This window comes from Haliotis asinina, chromosome 7 (assembly GCF_037392515.1).
Source record: "Haliotis asinina isolate JCU_RB_2024 chromosome 7, JCU_Hal_asi_v2, whole genome shotgun sequence".
Taxonomy (NCBI): domain Eukaryota; kingdom Metazoa; phylum Mollusca; class Gastropoda; order Lepetellida; family Haliotidae; genus Haliotis; species Haliotis asinina.
Genome location: NC_090286.1, coordinates 7,261,019 through 7,282,596, shown reverse-complemented (window position 1 = coordinate 7,282,596; position 21,578 = coordinate 7,261,019). Strand labels below are relative to the sequence as shown.

Below are 21,578 nucleotides of genomic sequence, written 5' to 3'. Positions count from 1 at the left end.
TCATCTACAATGACATATACGTCGTCATCATTATCTTCATCTACATCAATACGACAAACAGCTGTATGAATCGGTCGGACGCCGACAGACCTCGCACCTGCAAAATCATGTTCACAAACTCATCACATATCCAATATCGAGCTTTGAAGAAGTGAGAATGCATACTTCTGAATATAGATGCCCAGCTGTTTTTCTGAGAATAAAGATGCCGTGCGTGGAACGGCTGCAGCGGTTTGGTCCAACATCCAGCTGACTGTGGGATGCTCCAAGACCATCTCTGTCTATCGACCGCCAGCCGCACAGCTCTGCGTTCGCCCTGCCTCTGGAACGAATACAATACATAGAGTCAACAGAGCGAGGCGTTGCTTCGTGGGTTCATTCGAGACGCTGCGTTCGTCAGGGTTGGACGCAACCTACTGCCGGCAACGACGTTGAAGTTGTTGGGAACTACATAGTGCTAGAACAAAGGCAACAGTGTATTGGGAGATGTACGTCTGACAAAAGCCAGGTGTGTCTGACAGGAGAGGTTTATTGGAATACGCAACAGACACAATTTTCCCGGATGCCTACAAAGTAAGTAAACCGTTGTTCAAAACAATTAGTTCCGTTAGGTTTTGTTTGATTCAGCAGATCGATATTCTTTAACGCAAAACTGATCGCTGATTTAATACACTTCTTTTGTTTATGAATGAAATACCCTTTACAATTAGGGCGATTTTTGTGTCATTTGAATACCAGCTCAAATCTATACTATGTTGTCAGTAGACAGTGTTCCAAGAGACCTTTGGGCGTAGCTGGATCATGGATCTGCACGTGCTTCAGGAACTAGGTCACCAGGTATATGTTTCTGGTGGAACTTAGTTGTGAAGACAGAACGCTGGCAACTACACCCCCTCTGATTGTGAGTGACGGTGGATTATATACACACACACCTCACCACTGTAAACACACGGGCTGTGTTTAGACCCAGTACGTTCGGAGCAACACTGTATACTTTTAACTGTATGGCATTAACGAACTATTGGGCGAGGCTTTGTTGTCTACAGTTGCAACATGGCCAATATAGGGTTAATGGAATACACAGATGCTCTCAGTAAGTTAATACCGTTTTAAGTTATCAGCGCCATAACATACTGCCAATATATTCTGTATATATGACAACTATTATACAACCAGCTGGTCTGTAGTTGAGCAAACGTTTAAACATATCTAAAAAACGAAGTTAACATGAACACAATCTGAAACTGACACTCAAATGACTATGGGTACTGAGGATGGCAATCCTCATCCGTTGAACAGCACTGGTCGTTTGCAACCCCCATCCAAATCCTCAACCCCCAACCCCCACCCCCCAACCCCCCATCCCACTTTCACATGTCTTATGTCTTTGCTTCGTTCAAACGAAAAGAAGACATTTTAGGGCTGAGGTAGCGTATTCATCATTCATTTTCAAAACGTGTTATCCGTTTCTGGTTTATGTCGAGCATCGTACAGTTAATCCGATTGTTGGTCTCCACACTGAATGGCGACGTTGCCAGTCTTTTATCTCTTCCAGAAACCTTGACAATCTGACTTCAGAGCTGTGAAATATATGGATACAGGAAAAACTTCGTTACGAGGTTCTTATATCCATATATTTGTTTCCATGGTAATGCCATTGTTCGTGCGCATTCGCTTTTTACTTTTAAAACGATTTTAACTTTATGCTTCTACATGACCTGTTCTGGTCAATATGTTCGAGTGGTTCGGTCTTTGCAATTGCCTGAACAACGTCTCGGAATTTATACTCACGGATATCGCTCCATCGATGTTCCAGTTGATAGGTAGTTCCATTGTGAAGCATTATCGTAATGCAGTAACGATGTTCTCAGAGACTCCGATTAAAATCTGAAGCTTCACCACACCGCCGATGCTGCCATGGCTGCTGAATCAGGCTCTACTGTAAATGAGAGACAATGTGTTTATTTACCTTGTATTTACCCTTTACCATCTGTCAGCAGAACGAGATGAGCGCCATTAAGCCGATGACCTGTAGGAGAGAACAGAGAGCGCGTGGCCTTATCAAGAGTCCCTAGCGTAACTGATGGCATGTGCATACTGACAATGAAAATCATGATCACAATGATCGTGTATGACAATGAAAATCATGATCACAATGATCGTGTATGACAATGAAAATCATGATCACAATGATCGTGTATGACAATGAAAATCATAATCACAATGATCGTGTATGACAATGAAAATCATGGTCACAATGATCGTGTATGACAATCATGATCACAATGATTGTGTATGACAATGACAATCATGATCACAATGATCGTGTATGACAATGATAATCATGATCACAATGATCGTGTATGACAATCATGATCACAATGATCGTGTATGATAATGATAATCATGGTCACAATGCTCGTGTATGATAATGATAATCATGGTCACAATGATCGTGTATAGTTATAATGACAATCTTTAAAAGGGAGACAAACAATAGTCATATGTATGTTGCAATTATTAATCATGGTCATAACAGTCATGTGTAAAAAGGTAACGGCAATAATAATCATAAGAACCGGATCTGGGGGCTAGATATTAGCTAAAACGGTCGCTCGTCACTTGAAGGATACATCTCTACATAGGTAATGTGTGGTGTCGATTTCTAGCGTCAGCCAACGTGAGATTGCTTCAGCATTGCGGCATAAAACCCTACTCAGTCAAGAATAATATATGTTAATCAAACAAATACTAAAACCATCCATCTAAGCTTGAATATTCATTTCAGCAGACCGTGAGTCAGGAAGCCATCCGTATGGTATCAGTATATCAAAGAAGTGGCAATATTTTTTAACATCTATAACAGATCTCAAAAAGACTGGAGTCGGTGTTTGAATTCCGATCAGATCATAATCATGCTTAAATGACACTGCAAAACAGTGTTGGTACCAGATGTTCGCGATAAGGTGTTTGAAGTCGCACAACAAACGCTAAACTGTTCCAGGCTGTTACATCCGTAGATTACATGTGCAAAAGTTTATTTATTTATTTATTAATTTGTTTGTTTGTTTTTTTTCTATACTCAAGCGTTTATACTTTATACTCTTGACCAGTTACGCATTAAAGTGTCGGGCGTGTGACACCAGTTCTTTGGGAATAGGTTCGAATTTAATGGATCATGTTGTGTAAACTATTCTCAACGGAAACATATATACTGTTGACAAGGTACTTAAATCTAGCTGACGTTTTGTTGTAGATTTTGTATAAATAGGGATGTTTTACCAGACTTTCTAATAAGTTAGATATTGTTTGATTGTGGTTGTACGTAGTAATTGAGTTTGAACATTCCTATAATAGAAGGTAATATGATAGTGGGGTTTCCTAATAACTGTGGAGAAAAACATGCGTGCAGTTTTCGTGACTTAATAATTGTATATTAGCTCTTACATCACGTCCGTTGTGTTGATATCAGCCATGTTGGTGACCAGACACAAGTCGTGTTGCATCCGTGCTCTGTGAAGCGGGCGTAAGTAAGTTTATTTTGATTGTCCAACCAAATTTCTACCATCATTATTCACTGAAGCATGTAATTTCCATCCATTATACAGTACTACAATCATGCTATACCATCGTATAGCTGTGATATTACCGAGATGACCGTAAAACAAAACCAAAACAACTGTTACAAAACTTACGAACTGCTACCTGAGAAGCGGGACCTCCTTGTCATTAACACAAAGTGAGGCCCTTTTCACAAAGTTTCGTAGCGCTGCGACTGGCGTACCTCCTGTAACATACACTTCCGGCAGTGGTAGCGCTACGCTGGTGTCATCACTGAGAACCACTGTAACCACTAGGACACCCCTCCGCCCCCGTGAATTCAGAGGCTCCCGTGCTGTATGACTATACATGCTCTGTCCTCAGATCTTCACCCACCGAGTAACCAGTGAAGATCCGGATCAGAATTGATCTTCAGCAACCCATGCTTGTCGTAAGAGGTGACTAACGATATCGGGTGATCAGGCTGGTTAACACATGCCATTGTATCCCACTTCCGTATATAATAATTATACTTTTGATCACTGAATTGTCTGGTCAGACAAGATGATTTACATACCGCCGTCATACAACTGGGATATTGCTGTGTGCTAAACTCACTCACTCCTAAGAGACGACTAACCGGGTCGTGTGACCAGGTTGGCTGATTTGGTTGACACGTCATCGTCCCAATTGCGTACATAATGCTTATACTGTTGATCACTGGATTGTCTGGTCTAGACTCGATGATTTACAGACTACAGCCAAATAGCTGGAATATTGCTGAGTTGTTTAAAACTACACACACTCACTCATAAGAGGCGACTAATTGGATCGGGTGATCAGACGTGGTTAACACATTCGTGTCCCAGTTGCGTATATGATGCTCATGCTGTTGATCACTGGATTGTCTGACCAGATTCGATTATATACGGACCAGCGTGAAATAGCTAGGATATTGCTAAGTGCAGCTTTCATCAACAACGAAACGAAACTAAATTTTTCCTCCACTCATCAACATAGGTTGTTCTATAGCACTGACGTTGTATATTACATTGTGCAACTGGTGCAAATAAGCACACACATCTGCAACATCTGTTTTGTGCATTCATGTGCTGCAGCCGCAATGGAGTGTAATTACATGGAACATGTAGGTAATATTTCATAGAAAAGGAGCCGGAAATCAATATAGTTGGAGCTGATTCCGTGAGTATTGATTAGAAACATTTCTACATTGTATTTAAATGGATCCAACCACCGTTTGTAATAACTTCACGTGTTCACAACCTGGGATTTTTTGCAGTCAAAGATATATACCGTACAGGGCTGTACTGTTGATAACGGTTTACTTTAGTCAAGGAGGTAGAAATCGTGGCGTTATCCAAGGGCATAAACATTATAGTGTGTTGGCAAAGAAGTAAACAATTTGTAACAGCAATCAAGGAAGTAAACTATCTGTGACCATGGTCAAGGAAGTAAACTATCTGTGTCATGGTCAAGGAAGTAAACTATCTGTGACCATGGTCAAGGAAGTAAACTATCTGTGACCATGGTCAAGGAAGTAAACTATCTGTGACCATGGTCAAGGAAGTAAACTATCTGTGACCATGGTCAAGGAAGTAAACTATCTGTGACCATGGTCAAGGAAGTAAACTATCTGTGACCATGGTCAAGGAAGTAAACTATCTTTAACAGCGATCAAGGATGCAAACTATCTGCAACCATGGTCAAGGAAATAATTAATCTGTAACAGGGGTCAAGGAAATAGACAATCTGTAACGGCGATCAAGGAAGTAAATTATCTGTAACAGTGGTCAAAGAAGTAAAGAAATTGTAACAGTATTCAACACTAAGTAGACAGTATGTATGGTTTTCAATGAAACAAACAATGTGTAACAGTGCTCAAGGAAATAGATAATCTGTTACAGCCATCAAGCAAGAGTAAACAATCTGTAACATTAGTCAACAAAGTAGACTCTATGTAGGCTTTTCAATTATCTCAACAATGTGTAACAGTGCTCAAGGAAATAGACAATCTGTTACAGTGGTCAGGGAAGTAAATTATCTGTAAGAGTATCAACAAAGTAGACACTATGTAGGCATTTCAATGACGTAAACAATCTATAACAATGGCCAAGGAAACAGACAATCTGTAACGGCGATCAAGAAAGTAAACTATCTGTAACAGTTGTCAAGGAAGTAGACTATCTGTAATAGTAGTCAACAAATTAGACAACCTGTAGCCGTGACCAACTAAGTTGACGACACCCAACATGGGTCTAGCATGTAAACAATCCGTAACCAAGACGGCAGATGCTCTCGGTGTATACTCTCTCTTTCTCAGATATCTCGATTGTGAAATGGAAATTAAATATTTTGAGTAAGAGCAATCGAGTTATTACAACCTGTTACGAATCCCTTTTATTTGTAAATAATACATGTTTAAATCGACTCTAGGGAGTGATGTTCCGTAGTCATGGAAGCCGGTGGTCTGTTACCGTAGTCAAGGAAATAGACAATCCGTAGTCAAGGTTTGAGACAAAGCCAATTTGGTACAATAGACATTTTGGTTGATTTTATCACCTAAATGTATATACTCATGTAAGGAACAGAAAAAACTGCTGTTATATGATACACATCACCCAACCTTTCCAGGCACCATGACATTCCACCAGTTTCATATACCGACAGTTCGAATGCTACGATCGTCTTGCACGGTCGATCGTCTCGTTGAGTTTCTTTTCAAGACGTGTTAGTAAAAAAAGTAATGTAGACATATAATATATATATCAGAAAATCTGTAATGATCATTGATCCACCTTACGTGATCGGTTGATAATATTTGAGTCTTATCGATCCTGAAGGTTAAATTTATATTCTTCCCCGAACCTCCAGGCGGAAAAACAACTCAGGCTTGTAATTTGAGCAGAGTATGACACGAGTTTGTTATTCAATATTGCCATGCGGTTCCGTTGAATTGTGGATGGAGTCATGTCTGAAATAACAATATGTTAACACTGGGAATTTATTGCACTTGCCATCTGGCTGTCAGTCTGCATTGTAAACACTACGCGCCATCATCGTTGTCAACGCCCATCATCGTTGTCATCCTTGTCAACGCCCATCCACTCTAGTGAGCCGCTTTACGACGACTGATACGGTTAAAATTGCGGAGACCAATTCTAACTCAAACACCTAATGGATTTGTTAAGTGCGTGAGTTTAGTTTTACGCCTCTTTTAGCAATATTCCAGCAGTATCATTAAGCCAATAAGTGTACCCATTTGGAGCCTCAATCAGTATACGCGTGTAGGCTACCCAAACGCACAGCTCTCTTTTATTTCAAAGGGGTAGCCTAGTGGTTAAACCGTTCACTCGTCACGCTGAAGGCCCGGGTTCGATACCCTCATGGGCACAATAAGTGAAGCCCATTTCTGGAATCCCCGCCTTAATGTTGCTTGAATATTGCTAAAAGTGGAGTAAAACCAAACGCATTCACACACTGAATCTCTCACAGGTTAAAGAGACGGCACTGTAACAATGTATAGATTATTTACTCTGTGTGCTTTATTGTTTATGCGAAAATTATAGAGCTGACATTCTATTAGATTTGCTCCAGTGAGTATTACCCATGGTATCAGCAAATCAGGATATATCTGAATCATCAGAACTCACAAGGATATGTGATCTCGGCGTAACCCTTACACGTAAACAATGACTGGAACAGACCATGGGTCCGGCTTACACCCCATGGGGTATCGTGTAACGTTAGGGGTGAAGTATAGAATAGATAACTCATTGAGACAATCAGAAAGAGGAGACATTGATTAATACTCGCTAAGACATAACATGATTTAGATGTGTTTTGAGATCACCAATAATAATAATAATTCACTTATATAGCGCCTAGTATCCATCTGACTAGTTGCTCACCGGACCCTCTAATCAGAATCTGATTATCATTATTACCCCGGATAACCTAAGCTGCCTCTTAGGCGCTAGAAGGTTATAGTCACAGGACTCTATCTCACCGGGTACCCATTTTCTGCTGGGTGAACAGGGGCAAATTTGAACAAAGTCACTTGCCTAAGGTGAGACCACATGTTTCCCATGTGCTTCGTTGTGGGAACTAGTGTACGCTAGTTCTGTACCGGCTAATATATGTTCCCTTGCAATAACTATTGAACGCTAACTCTGCAAAATAATCAGTCCTGATAACCGGTCGAAATATATTCATATGGGCGTGAAATGTGAATATAAAACGATGATGACGATGATGATGAGGAGGAGGAGGAGGAGGAAGAGAACGACGATGATGACGACGACGATAAAGATGATGATGCCGAGTGCCAGGCAACCCATGCTTGTCACAAGAGGCAGCTCACTAGATCGGGTAGTCAGGCTTTTTCTCTTGGTTGTCACGTCATTGCATCCAGATGGCGTAGAGTGATGCTCATGCTGTTGATCCCTCGATTATGTAGTCCAGAGTCGTTTATTTACCGAGTGTTACCATTTAGCTGGAACACTGAGAGCCGCGTTAAAACAACAGACCAATCAACACATTTCAGCATGGCATGGCCATTGGTTGTATTACAGGTCACTTGGCGCTCTCTGTCCACCTGACAAAAAAAAGACGTCAAAATCAGAACATAACATTTTATGTATAGCTGTAGATACTCAAAGCCAGAGCCAAGGTTACAACTCTGCAACAATTATATCGTCACGACCTTGGTAAATACCGCGCCATTCATCATCGATTCAAAGAAACTTGACTAACACCGACTGCACGTGTTGACGTCGCTATTCGAAGACCCGTGTACCTGGGAGATGTGACAACGATTTACTGTGCCTTCAACTGAATCTGTGCAAACAGCAAATCATTAACGTATCCAGATGTCGTAGTCGACAACGATGCACTGCTGTGGGGTTGTCCAGACGGTGGTCAATAAACTGCAAGCCACTTAGTTCAAAGCGACGACATCAACTCGGTGCGAGTCATTTGATGTGTTTCTAATACTTACAGTAACACCGCGGTGATAGTCAAATCATTTATGGTCCCGCACTTCAGGGGGATCGGTTTGGTATTCAGAATGAAGACCAGGGGCCCGTTTCACGAAACTCTCGTAAGCCGAAGATCTCGTAACTTTTCTCGTAGCATCCATAGCTCCTGTGTTACAGTATAGGAGGTACAATGGCTACGAGAAAACTTACGAGATCTTAGGCTACGAGCGTTTTGTGAAACGGGCCCCTGGATGGATTCCTGTGGACGTTTTAGTGGATGTCACCAGCTTTATCTTGATGGATGTAACATCACGGTGATGGTGTAACATCATCCACACATACTCCTGTAACCAACGGTGGAGCTGGGCTTTAGAATCTGGCTTTCTGAAAGATCAGTTGCTTGCAAGTAAATATGTCTCCATTCCGGTCTGTCTGGACAATTCGAAGGCGTCAGAATGTTTCTCGTGGCATCACGTTATGGCACGTCATAATCTGGTTTGTACTTTCATTCATCACACTGAAATTTCGACGAAGGGAGTCATGAAAGTTTGTCAATACGAGGATGTGTTGACACCAATGTTAAAGGTATGATGAAGATAGCTAGGTTAACAGTACTACTCAGTGAGCAAGGGTTCAAGATAAATTAACATATGTACAAGTGTATCCCATGATGCATGTGTTTCATAAAATGTAAACATGAGGAAATGTTTTACACAATGTTCACACATGAAAATGCTTCACCCGATGTGTGCATGTTGAAATGCGTCACACAATGTATGCAGGTTGAAATACTTCATTCAGGCTCGGTCATCGTATCGCATGGTGACAATAACTGGATTGTCTAGTCCACACTTGATTATTTACAAACAACATCATACAGCTGTAATATTGCTCAAACAAGTATCTACTCATGATATAGTCATAATTGTACAATCTACTCTGCTTTTGGCAGATAGTTCTTATGAATGTGGAAAGGGTTTTTCGCTTCTCTTAAGATAATGAGATTGCATCGAATGGGTTGAATAAAATCGTACGTTTTAAGATTAGGGAAACAGTTTTGCCTCTTTATTCACACAAAAATCAATATAAAATTTGCCACACAAAGACGCTTCACCCATATGAAATATACTTCTAGCGCTGTGTTTCAGCCATTTGGAATATGCTTCACAAATGTGTTCCCTCCTTTTGGATCATGCCTCACCTGAGTGCACTGCCAAGAACGATCTTCAAATCAAGCAATAAGTCACAGAAGACAACGTTGCTATTGATCGTGGTGTTGAAACAGAAGCTGTCGTTATCGAAGCAGCGTTGGGATGTTTACAGGAATAAAAAATGCATGGGGCGCACTTTCTCGGACATTTTATCAAGACGCTTTTATGTCCATTGTACTAGAACTCTCTCGTTTTCCGGGTGTATTTTTTCAACATCGAGTTAACGATTTTCTCAAGGTTGGAATGTGTCGAGTGACATTGAAGTTTTTTGAGAAATGTTAAGTGTTTTACTTCAATTACCAGCTGACATCGACCGTTTTACTGTAGCTCGAAGTTTGTTTGTGTATACTGAAAAAAATACATGGATGTACTTTATAGAGAAAATATTTTCCCACGCCGATGATTTGTAAAATGTTTTCATTGGCAAGGATTCTTAAACGCTAGTCACCAATAAAGCAACTTTAAAGCAAAGTATTGATTGCTAGGAGGCTTTGCTGATGACTGGGTTATTCAGTAACTATGCGGAAAAGATTCGGAAATTGTGTTGCTTTTGTCCATTGTGATGAATAAGAAGCAGGACTATTTGTTCAATGAATTTCTTTTTATGGTTCAGAGAGTCACAATGATGTGGGTTGTCCTACAGGGGAACATTCATTATCCGGTACTCTTTTACTCCCAAACACGTTTAGCAGTCTTGTCAACGAATGCAATGAACTCCATTTTGCCGAACTCGTATAAACCTATCAAAGTGTTCAACACATCCGAAAGTTCTCACCGTTCACAAGTCAAAAAAGAATCATACTGTATGTTGACTACATAATATTCGACAGGGTTATGTTATAAACGACTAAGGAGTAAAAACAGAGAAAGCTTAATCGGTTCGAGACAACCGACTGTTCGACAAAACAGTAGTAAACTGTATTTCAAACATCGTTTGAAAAGTGGGTTTAACAAGAAAAACTATCTCACCGGATCATGATGAACCGTCACCATAGGTTACAGAAAACTGCTTGTCTGATATTCCGTGTCGAGTAATATTTAATCTGGTCTGTTCAATAATAACTTTGTCATGAGTTAGTTTATTGTAGGTTTGAAAGGTTCTTTTAGCAATATTCCAGCATCAACAAAGCAGGAAAGCCAGCAACTGTTCTCAAGTGGAGAATCGAACCCGTTAATATGACGAGATACCACCCACTGGCCTATAGTATAGATGTTAAATTAATAATATACACTTAAGGACACGGAACATTGTCATTTTCCTTTTTGAGACCATAATAAATAAGTGAGCTCATCAATGCATCATTCAACAATGAATAATGTAATAAGACTTGAGAGTGGGACCTTTACACATGGTTATTTCGACATTAGGTATATTCGTTGTTGAATCTTTAAGCGTTTACTGATGTTTTAAGGGCTCCCGATGGAAAGGACAAATGAGAAAAAAGTAAACCCTTTGGAACTTTTTCTTTCAATTACCAACATAATGTTTTTTTGTTTTGTTTTTTGTTGTTTTTTTTAAAAATAAATAAACATGGAACTTTGTAATGGAACACACTCATCGCACCTGCCAGCAAATCTCTTCCTATGATAAATTTTCTGCAAACGTTAGGATAAAACAGGATGACGTCACTGTTGGCGGTTGCAACATCTGACTTTGCACACTTTGAAGGAAGTTTCTCCACCGTGTGTATCGACCGTCCACTAGGGCGATGTGCTCGATCATGCAGTTTTTAATTGAATGCTGACATCAACGCAGAAGGTCCAGCGCCCACCTCTTTCTATTCGCGAACCCAGTGCTCGCAATTCCCAGCTGGAGTAAATAATTGATGGATCCTGATTAGTTCAAGCGGAGAGATGAAAAAAACTCTCCCTGCTCCACATATTTGGGTCAAATGGCTGTTGAAAGAGTAAGTAACCCTGGCACCATTGACTTCAAGACAAATGAGGTTGTGGGGTAGCCCAGTGGTTAAAGCGTTCGCCCGCCATGTCTAAGACCCGGGTTTGATTCCCGATATGAGTACAATGTGTGAAGCCCATTTCTGGTGTCCTCAACCGTGGTATTTGTTGGGATGTTGTTAAAAGCAGCGCATGATTAAATTCAATCACTCAAGACAAATCAGTAGTGTTTTCTCTGCACAATCCCAATAGTTTTGTATGTCTTCGAAAGAGTAAGCCGTTTGTGGTTCAATATCATTTAATCATACAAAACTAGGAAAAGTGTTGGTGGATAATCAGTGAGAACATCAATTCTGTGATCATTCCGCTGCCCATATCGAAAAAATCATAATTTATCGTTTCTCAGCAACTTCGAAACAGTTATTCAGTGCGAATCAACTGAATGTAATTTATATTCCTACTAGATACCCCAAAACATTACAAGTGCCCAATAGTGCATGTGCATGCCGTGTGTGTGCGTGTGTGCGTGTGTGCGTGTGTGCGTGCGCGTAGATTCATAGATAGAAACTGTGGATGTTTTCAAACCAATACAATACATATACTGTACACATTTTTTAAGCGTCAATATTTCGTTGAACTCACGTATCTCTGGTACTTATACTGGGCAAAATACGTTAGGGATATTGGTATTTTTATGAATGATATTTCATCAGCGTGTCAATGAATAAATAGATCATTATTCATAATTTTAAAATTTACATATATCCCTAATTATATGTATCCAGTATTAGTTGCCCGCAATATATGCTATCCATATATGGTGCGGTTTGGTTGACTAATGCGAGTCAACACTTTACTTCATACCCAGTAAGATAGGCCTTGAGGTTACATGATTTGGATTTTTCCTTTCCTAATTTCCGTTCTGTTATCTGATCTTTGTGAGCGACTGGTGTGTCGGAAATTGCTCTGTTATTGAACACTTAGCCCTGTGTTGCAACACACAGTTGTAAAAAGTTGTGGATTTTGTAATCAAGTAAAACTTTGGGAAACAAAATCCTTTATTCGGAAATTCAAGTTTGATTTATAAATGTTGTTTATACATGATGGTGAGCGTAGAGTCCAGCCGTGTATTGCTGCTTAGGGCAAGAAGCCATTATGTTTTGCATGAAGCACTCTGTCATCTGAATCAGTGTGATGTATCTTCATCAAAATGTATTTGTGCTGTTGACTTTATGAATTATTGGCGCTGTTTCACGCTACCACTGACGCTGTTTAACATCACCATTAATCCTGTTTAAGGCAGCCATTGATCGTGTTTAACTTCACCGCTGACCATGTTCAACGCCACCATTAATCCTGTCTACCGTCACTACTGAGCCTGTTTAACGTCACCACTGACCCCGTTTAACGTCACCATTGACCGTATTTACCGCCACCACTGACCCTGTTTATTGCCCCTACTGACCCTGAATAGCGCCACCATTGACTGTATTTAGCGCCACAAGTGACCCTGTTTAATGCCACCATTAACGTCGATGTTTCGACCTTCTGATCCAGCTGTTCTTAACCGTAACGACACATGAACCAGCTTCCACCATAATATTAATCACATCTGGTTCTTCAGTGGCACAGTCAATTCAGATGTGACTGATCCATCGCGTTGTTATTGAATGCTTACCCTAGTGTCCCAAATTCCTCACTGATTAGGTTGATAAAATTGCTTCTGAGGAAGCGCGTGGCATTGCCCCCGCAACATTGCACTGTCTGTAAGTTATGGAATAGAGTTGCTTGGTTTGCTTGACTGGTGGTTGGTTGGTTGTTGGCTGGTTGACTGGTCGACTGACAGACTAGAGTGAGTGAGTGAGTGAGTGAGTGAGTGAGTGAGCGAGCGAGCGAATTGGTGAGAGAGTGAATGGACGGCCTTGTGGTTGGTCGGGTGGTTGGCAGGCTGCCTAGCTGGTTGGTTAACGCAGAACTGGATAGTATTCAACCAATGTAATACAGGGCCCCGTCTATAATCGAGTCTGGCCCTCAACCCAGTGGTCAATATTGCGAGCAACCGCAAACGCACGATAGCGTTCAACCATCCAGGACAAATGATCAATGCACCTGACGGCCAGCAAAGGTTGTCGGGGATCTTCTATAACTCCGAATCCCCTTCAGGATTATTAATTTCAAGTGACGCCGTAAGATATCGGTCTAAGGCTGTCAATGTCAGCCTCTGAAACTATCCTGTCCATCATCCCCTTTGCCAGCCCTTGTAAGGACACAGTTAATAAAATGCTGAGTCGGCAGATTTATCATGCCTTGACTGTTCGTTATTAATATTCGTGTCGTCGTGTATATAACTACATCACACGGTCGCAGTCGATGCCGTAGATGTCACCACCGAGTCTCGGGTCGTGCCATTATCTATATATACTCAGTCGATAAACTTTCATGTAGACTTGAGCATCACCTGAGTTGGTGATCTTTATCTTCATCAACAGAGAGTGAGAGAGTGTTAACCGCTGTTTGTCGGGGAGAGGATGCACCCAGGCAATGGACTGGTAGACCGACATATACTCTTACAAAAAAGTAGGGACACTGTACTTTCAATGTACGATTGTCGAAATTGGGAGATATATGGGATTGAATCAGTGTCGATACAATAATAATGGATGTTTTGAGAACGCATCACCCCGTGGATTTCATTCAAAACAAAGCTGTTCGTTCAGTTATCCGCCTCGTTAGGTGACTGGAGTATGGCATGAAAGGTTCAGGTTTACAGTTTTTAGTCAGTAGTGTGTGATTTGACCCTGAAAACCCTGACCTTGCACAGATGAAAGAAAGTTTCTGAAAAATGGTCTACAATGATTTATAAACCTGCCTGAAAAAAACGTCAAGATTCATAATGATACCCCATGCACGTGTAGGAGGCTCCCACGTTGTGCACGTGCTTCCCATGTATTGTGTTTGCGTGTGGTGATAACGTGAAATGATGTGGCATGCACAAGATAAATGTCATTGTAACGTACCTCAATGGGTTTCCTTTCTACCAGACTTCAAAGTTCAGGTTCCCCTACTTTTTTGAAGGGTATAGTTTATAAAAACGTTAGATTGCTGACATAAAAATAGTCAGAGAGTCAGATTTTTTCAGTCAGATGTAAAATATTTTTCTGTAATATCCATGCATACAATGAATCGATTCACACATTGCATGGCGGAAACCGATGGTGCTGAATTGACTGGTATAGGAAGCTTTAACCACAAGGCTACCCCACCGAAGAGCGGGTGTCGGACTGGTGCAGTCAGAGTCAGATAGGTGCAACCAGAGTCAGACTGGTGCAGTTAGAGTCTGATAGGTGCAGTCAGGGGGAACGGTGACTATGTTCCTGAGATCAGACTGAGAAGATCACTGATATTGGTGATGAAAGAAGTCTCGTAACCATAGCTAGAACAATTTAACTCCGATTTGTGCCATTCTGCGCTGTTGTGTCGGAATACCGACACTGTGACTTCCTCTCAAGTGTGTTAACGACACTGCCACTTCCTGTTAACACTGTTAACAGTACGATAACTTCCTGCTACGTCTGTTAACTGAATGGTAACGCTGCTAATGAAGCCCTGCTAACCACCTCCGTAACTGTGACTTCCTGTTGACACTCTTAATGACACTGACAGTTCCTTTTAACACTGTTACTGACACTGCGACTCCGTGTTAACACTGTTCATGACACTGCGACTCCGTGTTAACACTGTTACTGACACTGCGACTCCCTGTTAACACTGTTACTGACACTGCGACTCCGTGTTAACACTGTTAATGACACTGCGACTCCGTGTTAACACCGTTAATGACACTGCGACTCCGTGTTAACACCGTTAATGACACTGCGACTCCGTGTTAACACTGTTACTGACACTGCGACTCCGTGTTAACACTGTTACTGACACTGCGACTCCGTGTTAACACTGTTAATGACACTGCGACTCCGTGTTAACACCCTGAATGACACTGCGACTCCGTGTTAACACCGTTAATGACACTGCGACTGACTCCGTGTTAACACCGTTAATGACACTGCGACTCCGTGTTAACACTTTTAATGACACTGCGACTCCGTGTTAACACTGTTACTGACACTGCGACTCCGTGTTAACACTGTTAATGACACTGCGACTCCGTGTTAACACTGTTACTGACACTGCGACTCCGTGTTAACACTGTTAATGACACTGCGACTCCGTGTTAACACCGTTAATGACACTGCGACTCCGTGTTAACACTGTTAATGACACGGCGACTCCGTGTTAACACTGTTAACACACGTTTGACGTCCTGTTAACACTGTTAATAACACCTTAACTTCCTGTTAACACAGTTAACTGCACCATGACTTTCTGTTAAAACTGTAAATGACATAATACAGGGCAATACCATTCGGTGTGTAAACAAAGAACACCAACCGGTCATGTGCCCACAGTGCTTGAAGGTTTAACGATTCAGAGAGATGTCATAGAGTTGTGTAACTATGGGAACGATTCCTTGGTAACAGCACCAGTTTCTTAAAGCCTGTTAGAGACGTTGGATGAAGTTGTCTATTGTTGTGGATACTCCTTCCAAGATTGTCGCCAGGTATACTAATAGATTTCATCTCCTGATCAAATCAAAGGATCGTTCAGAATCGATAGACAACTGACTTCGATGTTGATAGTTTCCTGTTAGTTAGGTCAAAGATCTCTGAATGCATACGTCCACGCCAGGGCGTGAACAAATGATTCATAACAACCGCTCTTTGTTTGGAAATTTGTTGATGCAATGATTTGTTTGTTGAATGCCATATTGATAATGGACCGCATTATTATCTCTGGGATGCTAAATTATTCAGCAGGAATAACCTACTTCTTGGTGTCAAAGACAAATGGTAAATGTGTGCATAACAGTAACTGGTAAATATTTACTGTGGACTTCCTGTTTGCTCTGCTTTTACTTTCATTGATGAGCAAGGACACTGGTGATCACAAGTGAATGGGTATTGATCTGTGTCTTGTCATTGGTTGATGAATAAATCGATATTGTTATCGATTATTTTGCACCGTGCGTATTCAGTCTCCAAACATGTCCAGTTTTAATGGACACCAATCTATTTTAGTGTCTACCAATCTGTCCACTCTTTCATATACTCATTCAGTATCTACCAACGTATCCTCTTCTCCGTGTATCCATTCAGTGTCTACCCACGTATCCTCTTCTCCGTGTATCCATTCAGTGTCTACCAACGTATCGTCTTCTCCATGTACTCGTTCAGTGTCCAACAACGTATACTCTGTTTGTTTTAAACATATTATATTTACGAATGTGAACGGGATTGGGGACAAGTTATCCAAATTAAAATACCCGCTCCCTACTATTTACATACGTACATTTTCAATTTTACACATCTTAGAAAAGAATAGAGAGAAGAGGCAGGAAAATGAAAGAGAGGAATTAATGCAATTTATGTAATCACATAAAACGTTTTGATTGCTGAATGTAGGTTTGCAGACATTTAAAAACGTATTCATTCTGTTCAGTGGTCATATCAGGACTTCCATATAACATCAATGACAGTGTGATTGGAGAATCTTGTTTTACAGTACTTTTTAGATTTAACATTAATATCTCTACCAACGTCTAGTGTCTAATAGTGTCTACCTACGTATCCTCTTCTCCATGAACTCGTTCAGTTTCTACCAATGTATCCTCTTCTCCGTGTACTCATTCAGTGTCTACCAAAGTATCCTCTTCTCCATGTACTCATTCAGTGTCTACCAACGTATCCCCTTCTCCCTGCACTCATTCAGTGTCTACCAACGTATCCTCTTGTCCTTGTACTCATTCGGTGTCTACCAACGTATCCTCTTGTCCATGTACTCATTCAGTTTCTACCAATGTATCCTCTTCTTCATGTACTCATTCAGTGTCTACCTACGTATCCTCTTCTCCATGTACTCATTCAGTGTCTACCAACGTATCCTCTTTTCCTTGTACTCATTCAGTGTCTACCAAAGTATCCTCTTTTCCTTGTACTCATTCAGTGTCTACCAACGTATCCTCTTGTCCATGTACTCATTCAGTGTCTACCAACGTATCCACTTTTCCTTGTACCCATTCAATTTCTACTATCGTATCCTCTTGTCCATGTACTCATTCAGTTTCTACCTACGTATCCTCTTTTCCTTGTACTCATTCAGTGTCTACCTACGTATCCTCTTCTCCATGTACTCATCCAGTGTCTACCTACGTATCCTCTTTTCCTTGTACTCATTCAGTGTCTACCAACCTATCCACTTTTCCTTGTACTCATTCAATTTCTACCAACGTATCCTCTTGTCCATGTACTCATTCAATGTCTACCAACCTATCCACTTTTCCTTGTACCCATTCAGTGTCTACCAACGTATCCTCTTGTCCATGTACTCATTCAGTGTCTACCAAAGTATCCTCTTTTCCTTGTACTCATTCAATGTCTACCTACGTATCCTCTTTTCCTTGTACTCATTCAGTTTCTACCAACGTATCCTCTTTTCCTTGTACTCATTCAGTGTCTACCAACGTATCCTCTTTTCCTTGTACTCATTCAGTGTCTACCAACGTATCCTCCTTTCCTTGTACTCATTCAATGTGTACCGACGAATCTTTTTAGCCATGTACATATCAAGTATCTACCTACATGTCCACCTCTACTCTACAATGCTTAAATCAGTCGCTAAACACACCCAAAACAAACCTGTCGATATCACACCAGGATCAAAGGTATTTGTAGTTCGTTTCATTTTATGAGGGTACAATTTAGTACTCTTAAGCAAACCTAAGTTATGATAATCTAACTCTGATGACATGAGGAACGAATGCCACCTTGTCCAGGACACGGTATTTCCCATGCCTAAACCTATGGACGGGGTTAAAATCACAGATTTAACTTGATTATGTGCAAGGGTAATCACCAACATGTTTGGGTTGTCAGTACAAATGACAGACGTCATCGGCAATGTTACTCTCGAACCCTCAGACAGTGCGTGCGTGCGTGCACATAATGCGAGATACAAGCTAGTGAAAAGCCAGTTCTCTGTGACTGATAGATTGTGCACTACACACAGACGTCATTGATACGGGCGATGTAGAACGCAATGCTTATACAAGGCACGCCAATAGCATTGAACATCTGCTCACTGTACATAATGGGCTGTTGAAGTTCATATTGCAGATAGTCAGTACATCTCACTGTATATAACAATGTATATGCCATTGTATCTACCAGTGTATGAACCAGTTTATGTACCCGTGTATCTACCAGCGCATATACCGGTGTATCTACCAAGGTATATATAAAGTGTATCTACCAGTGCATCTACCAGTGTATATACCAGTGTGTCTCCGAGTGTATATGCCAGTATATCTGCCAGTGTATATACCGGTGTATATAAAAGTGTGTATGTCAGTATATCTACCAGAGTGTAACAGTGCTTCTACCAGTGTATATATCACTGTATATACCAGTGTATCTACCTGTGTATATACCAGGTTTTATATCTACAAGATCTCTACCAGTGCATCCACCAGTTATCGATCAGTGTATCTACCAGTGCATATATCAGTGTGTCTCCCTGTGTATATACCAGTGTATCTATCAGTTTAGCGAGCATGAATATATCCAGTGTGATATCATGTACCATTTTTCTTTGTCATTTATCCTTTGCCCATGTATGAGTTGAAGTCAAGACCAAATGGTATCGCTGACCTAGCCACGTGCTGATCCCAGACATATAATGCTACAGTCGTGTGATGCTGATTATCAAAATACAGCTGCCCTCGGAGTCTATACTTTTAACCAGTGATAATCTAACTCTAACATGATGCACGAATGCCACCTTATCTAAGGCACGACATTTACCATGCCTAAACCCGTGGACGGGGTTAAAATCACAAATTTAGCTTGATTTTGTGCAAGGATAATCACCAACATACCAGGGCTTTGGAGTTTCGGGTAAGTGATGAACTTCTAAGGTTTGCATCACCTGTGATTGCCTTCAAAGTTAAAATGACTAGCAGTGATGTAACTTGAAAACTACTCAAAGCGTGTAAATAGGAACTCTTTGCACTCTGCACTCTGCTGAGTTCAGAGACGATTGTACAAGTTTGTCTGCATCATGAGTGTGAGTTTGTTTGACGCCGCGTTCAGATGCCCAAACTCACTCACTTATTCAATTAGAGTGGAAGCTGTCTAAACCGGAACTCGCTGGGACTTGATAAATAATCTGGCTTAGACAATGTGCCGGATTATAGAGCTGATGATAAATGTACAAGCCACGGATGGGATTGGGATTTTATGCTTGTGTTGGCAACTTGCCAGATTGGACAAATGCCGGTTGAAGACAGATCATTTCTTTGAAGACAGACCAAAAAAGGAATGTGGTGTCACCTGCAATATCCACCCATTAAATATACATACAGACAGCACGAAGACTGACGTCACGACCTGGACAACAGCTTGTTCTCGTGACAGAATCCACAATGACTTCGTGATACTGGCAAGGTCGAAATCAAACCTCAGAGTTCAAGCACTTATTTGTCTAGATTTACGAGATGGTTCCAGCCTCAGATACAAATTAGATAGGAATCACCTACTTTGGACTGTCTCAACGGCAGGTGGAACTATCACATCGCTGTACTAATTAATGCCGTTCAGAGACGTGCTGTAAAATTCCATTCTTCGTCTGCGACCTTTGCGGACTGAGCAACATGTCTTTGGAATAATAGTTACCGTTTTCTTACCTTATTCTTTTACTTACTTTGTTATCTATCATTTTATCTACCCATCGTTTATTTATTTATTTATTTATTTATTTATTTATTTATTTATTTATTTATTTATTTATTTATTTATTTATTTATTTATTTATTTATTTATTTATTCAACCGTTCCATTTATCTTTACTTCCTCCATTCCTTCCTTCGGTCCTTCGTTCGCCTCTACGTTACACATTAGATCCCGGTTCGATTCCCCATATGGATACACTTTGTATCGCCCATTTCTGGTGTTCTCCGTAGTGATATTTTTTTAAAAACCGGCTTAGAATGAAACTCATCCACTCACTCAGGCACTGTTTCCTTTCTTCCGTAATTAATTAATTAATTCATGTTCGCTGACAGTTTAAAGACGAGCAATGTATTTTGTTTTCGTTACTCCCAGCTCATGTCGTGAAATACTTCCTTACAACGTTCAAAACTCCCTCGGGGCAGTAGCCGTTGTTCGGGTCGATGTTGATGTACCCGATGGCACCGGAGGCACACGACAATGTAACTCGCCAATAAGCACTCTTTTATCTCAGTACGTCCAAATCGATTCTTCGATAACATTTTTTGTTTTGAATACGATCTAATTCTGATCAATATGTTTTCTGTCACAACGTCTGTTAAACTCGACCCAAAACGCTTATTTTGTTCAAACATTACCGAACGAGTATAATTCTGTTACAGGATGTTAGCTTAGATTATCTAGTTCCATATGAACGGAGGCCGTCATAGGTACGGTCTCTTAATTTCCAATATGATGGTTTAGTGTAAACATCTAGCCAATCTCACGATCACAGGAAGCAGTTTAAGCATCATTGATTTCAATGTTCAAATCATTTGGGCAAGCGTTCGCCTGTTGGCATAACATCATTCGTTATGACTGAGCTCAAAATCAAACAATGTGTCGACAAATGGTCTGTGCCTCGAGGTGTTCACACCATGTCTAATATATATGGAGGATTTGGCGTTCATTTGGAGGGAGTGCATTTTTGGTATATATCAGCGCTGTGAATTAACGACAGTGCCCTTTCCACTCGAAAAAGTGGCAGTAGGTCAAGATGTTGGACGAACCCTGGTCCAAGTTCTGATTCCAACATGGATGCAGGGGGGTTGGGT

The 21,578-nt window shown here is 40.8% G+C and overlaps 1 protein-coding gene across 1 annotated transcript in view; it reads left to right on the top strand.

Moving 5' to 3' along the window:
* The first annotated feature begins 230 nt into the window (after window positions 1–230).
* Window positions 231–21,578, top strand: part of LOC137290832 (uncharacterized) — a 34,351-nt gene continuing 13,003 nt past the window's right edge. Inside the window, exon 1 of the mRNA XM_067821977.1 lies at window positions 231–573. The gene's annotated coding sequence lies outside the window, so the exon portion shown is untranslated. The remainder of the gene's footprint in view (window positions 574–21,578) is intronic.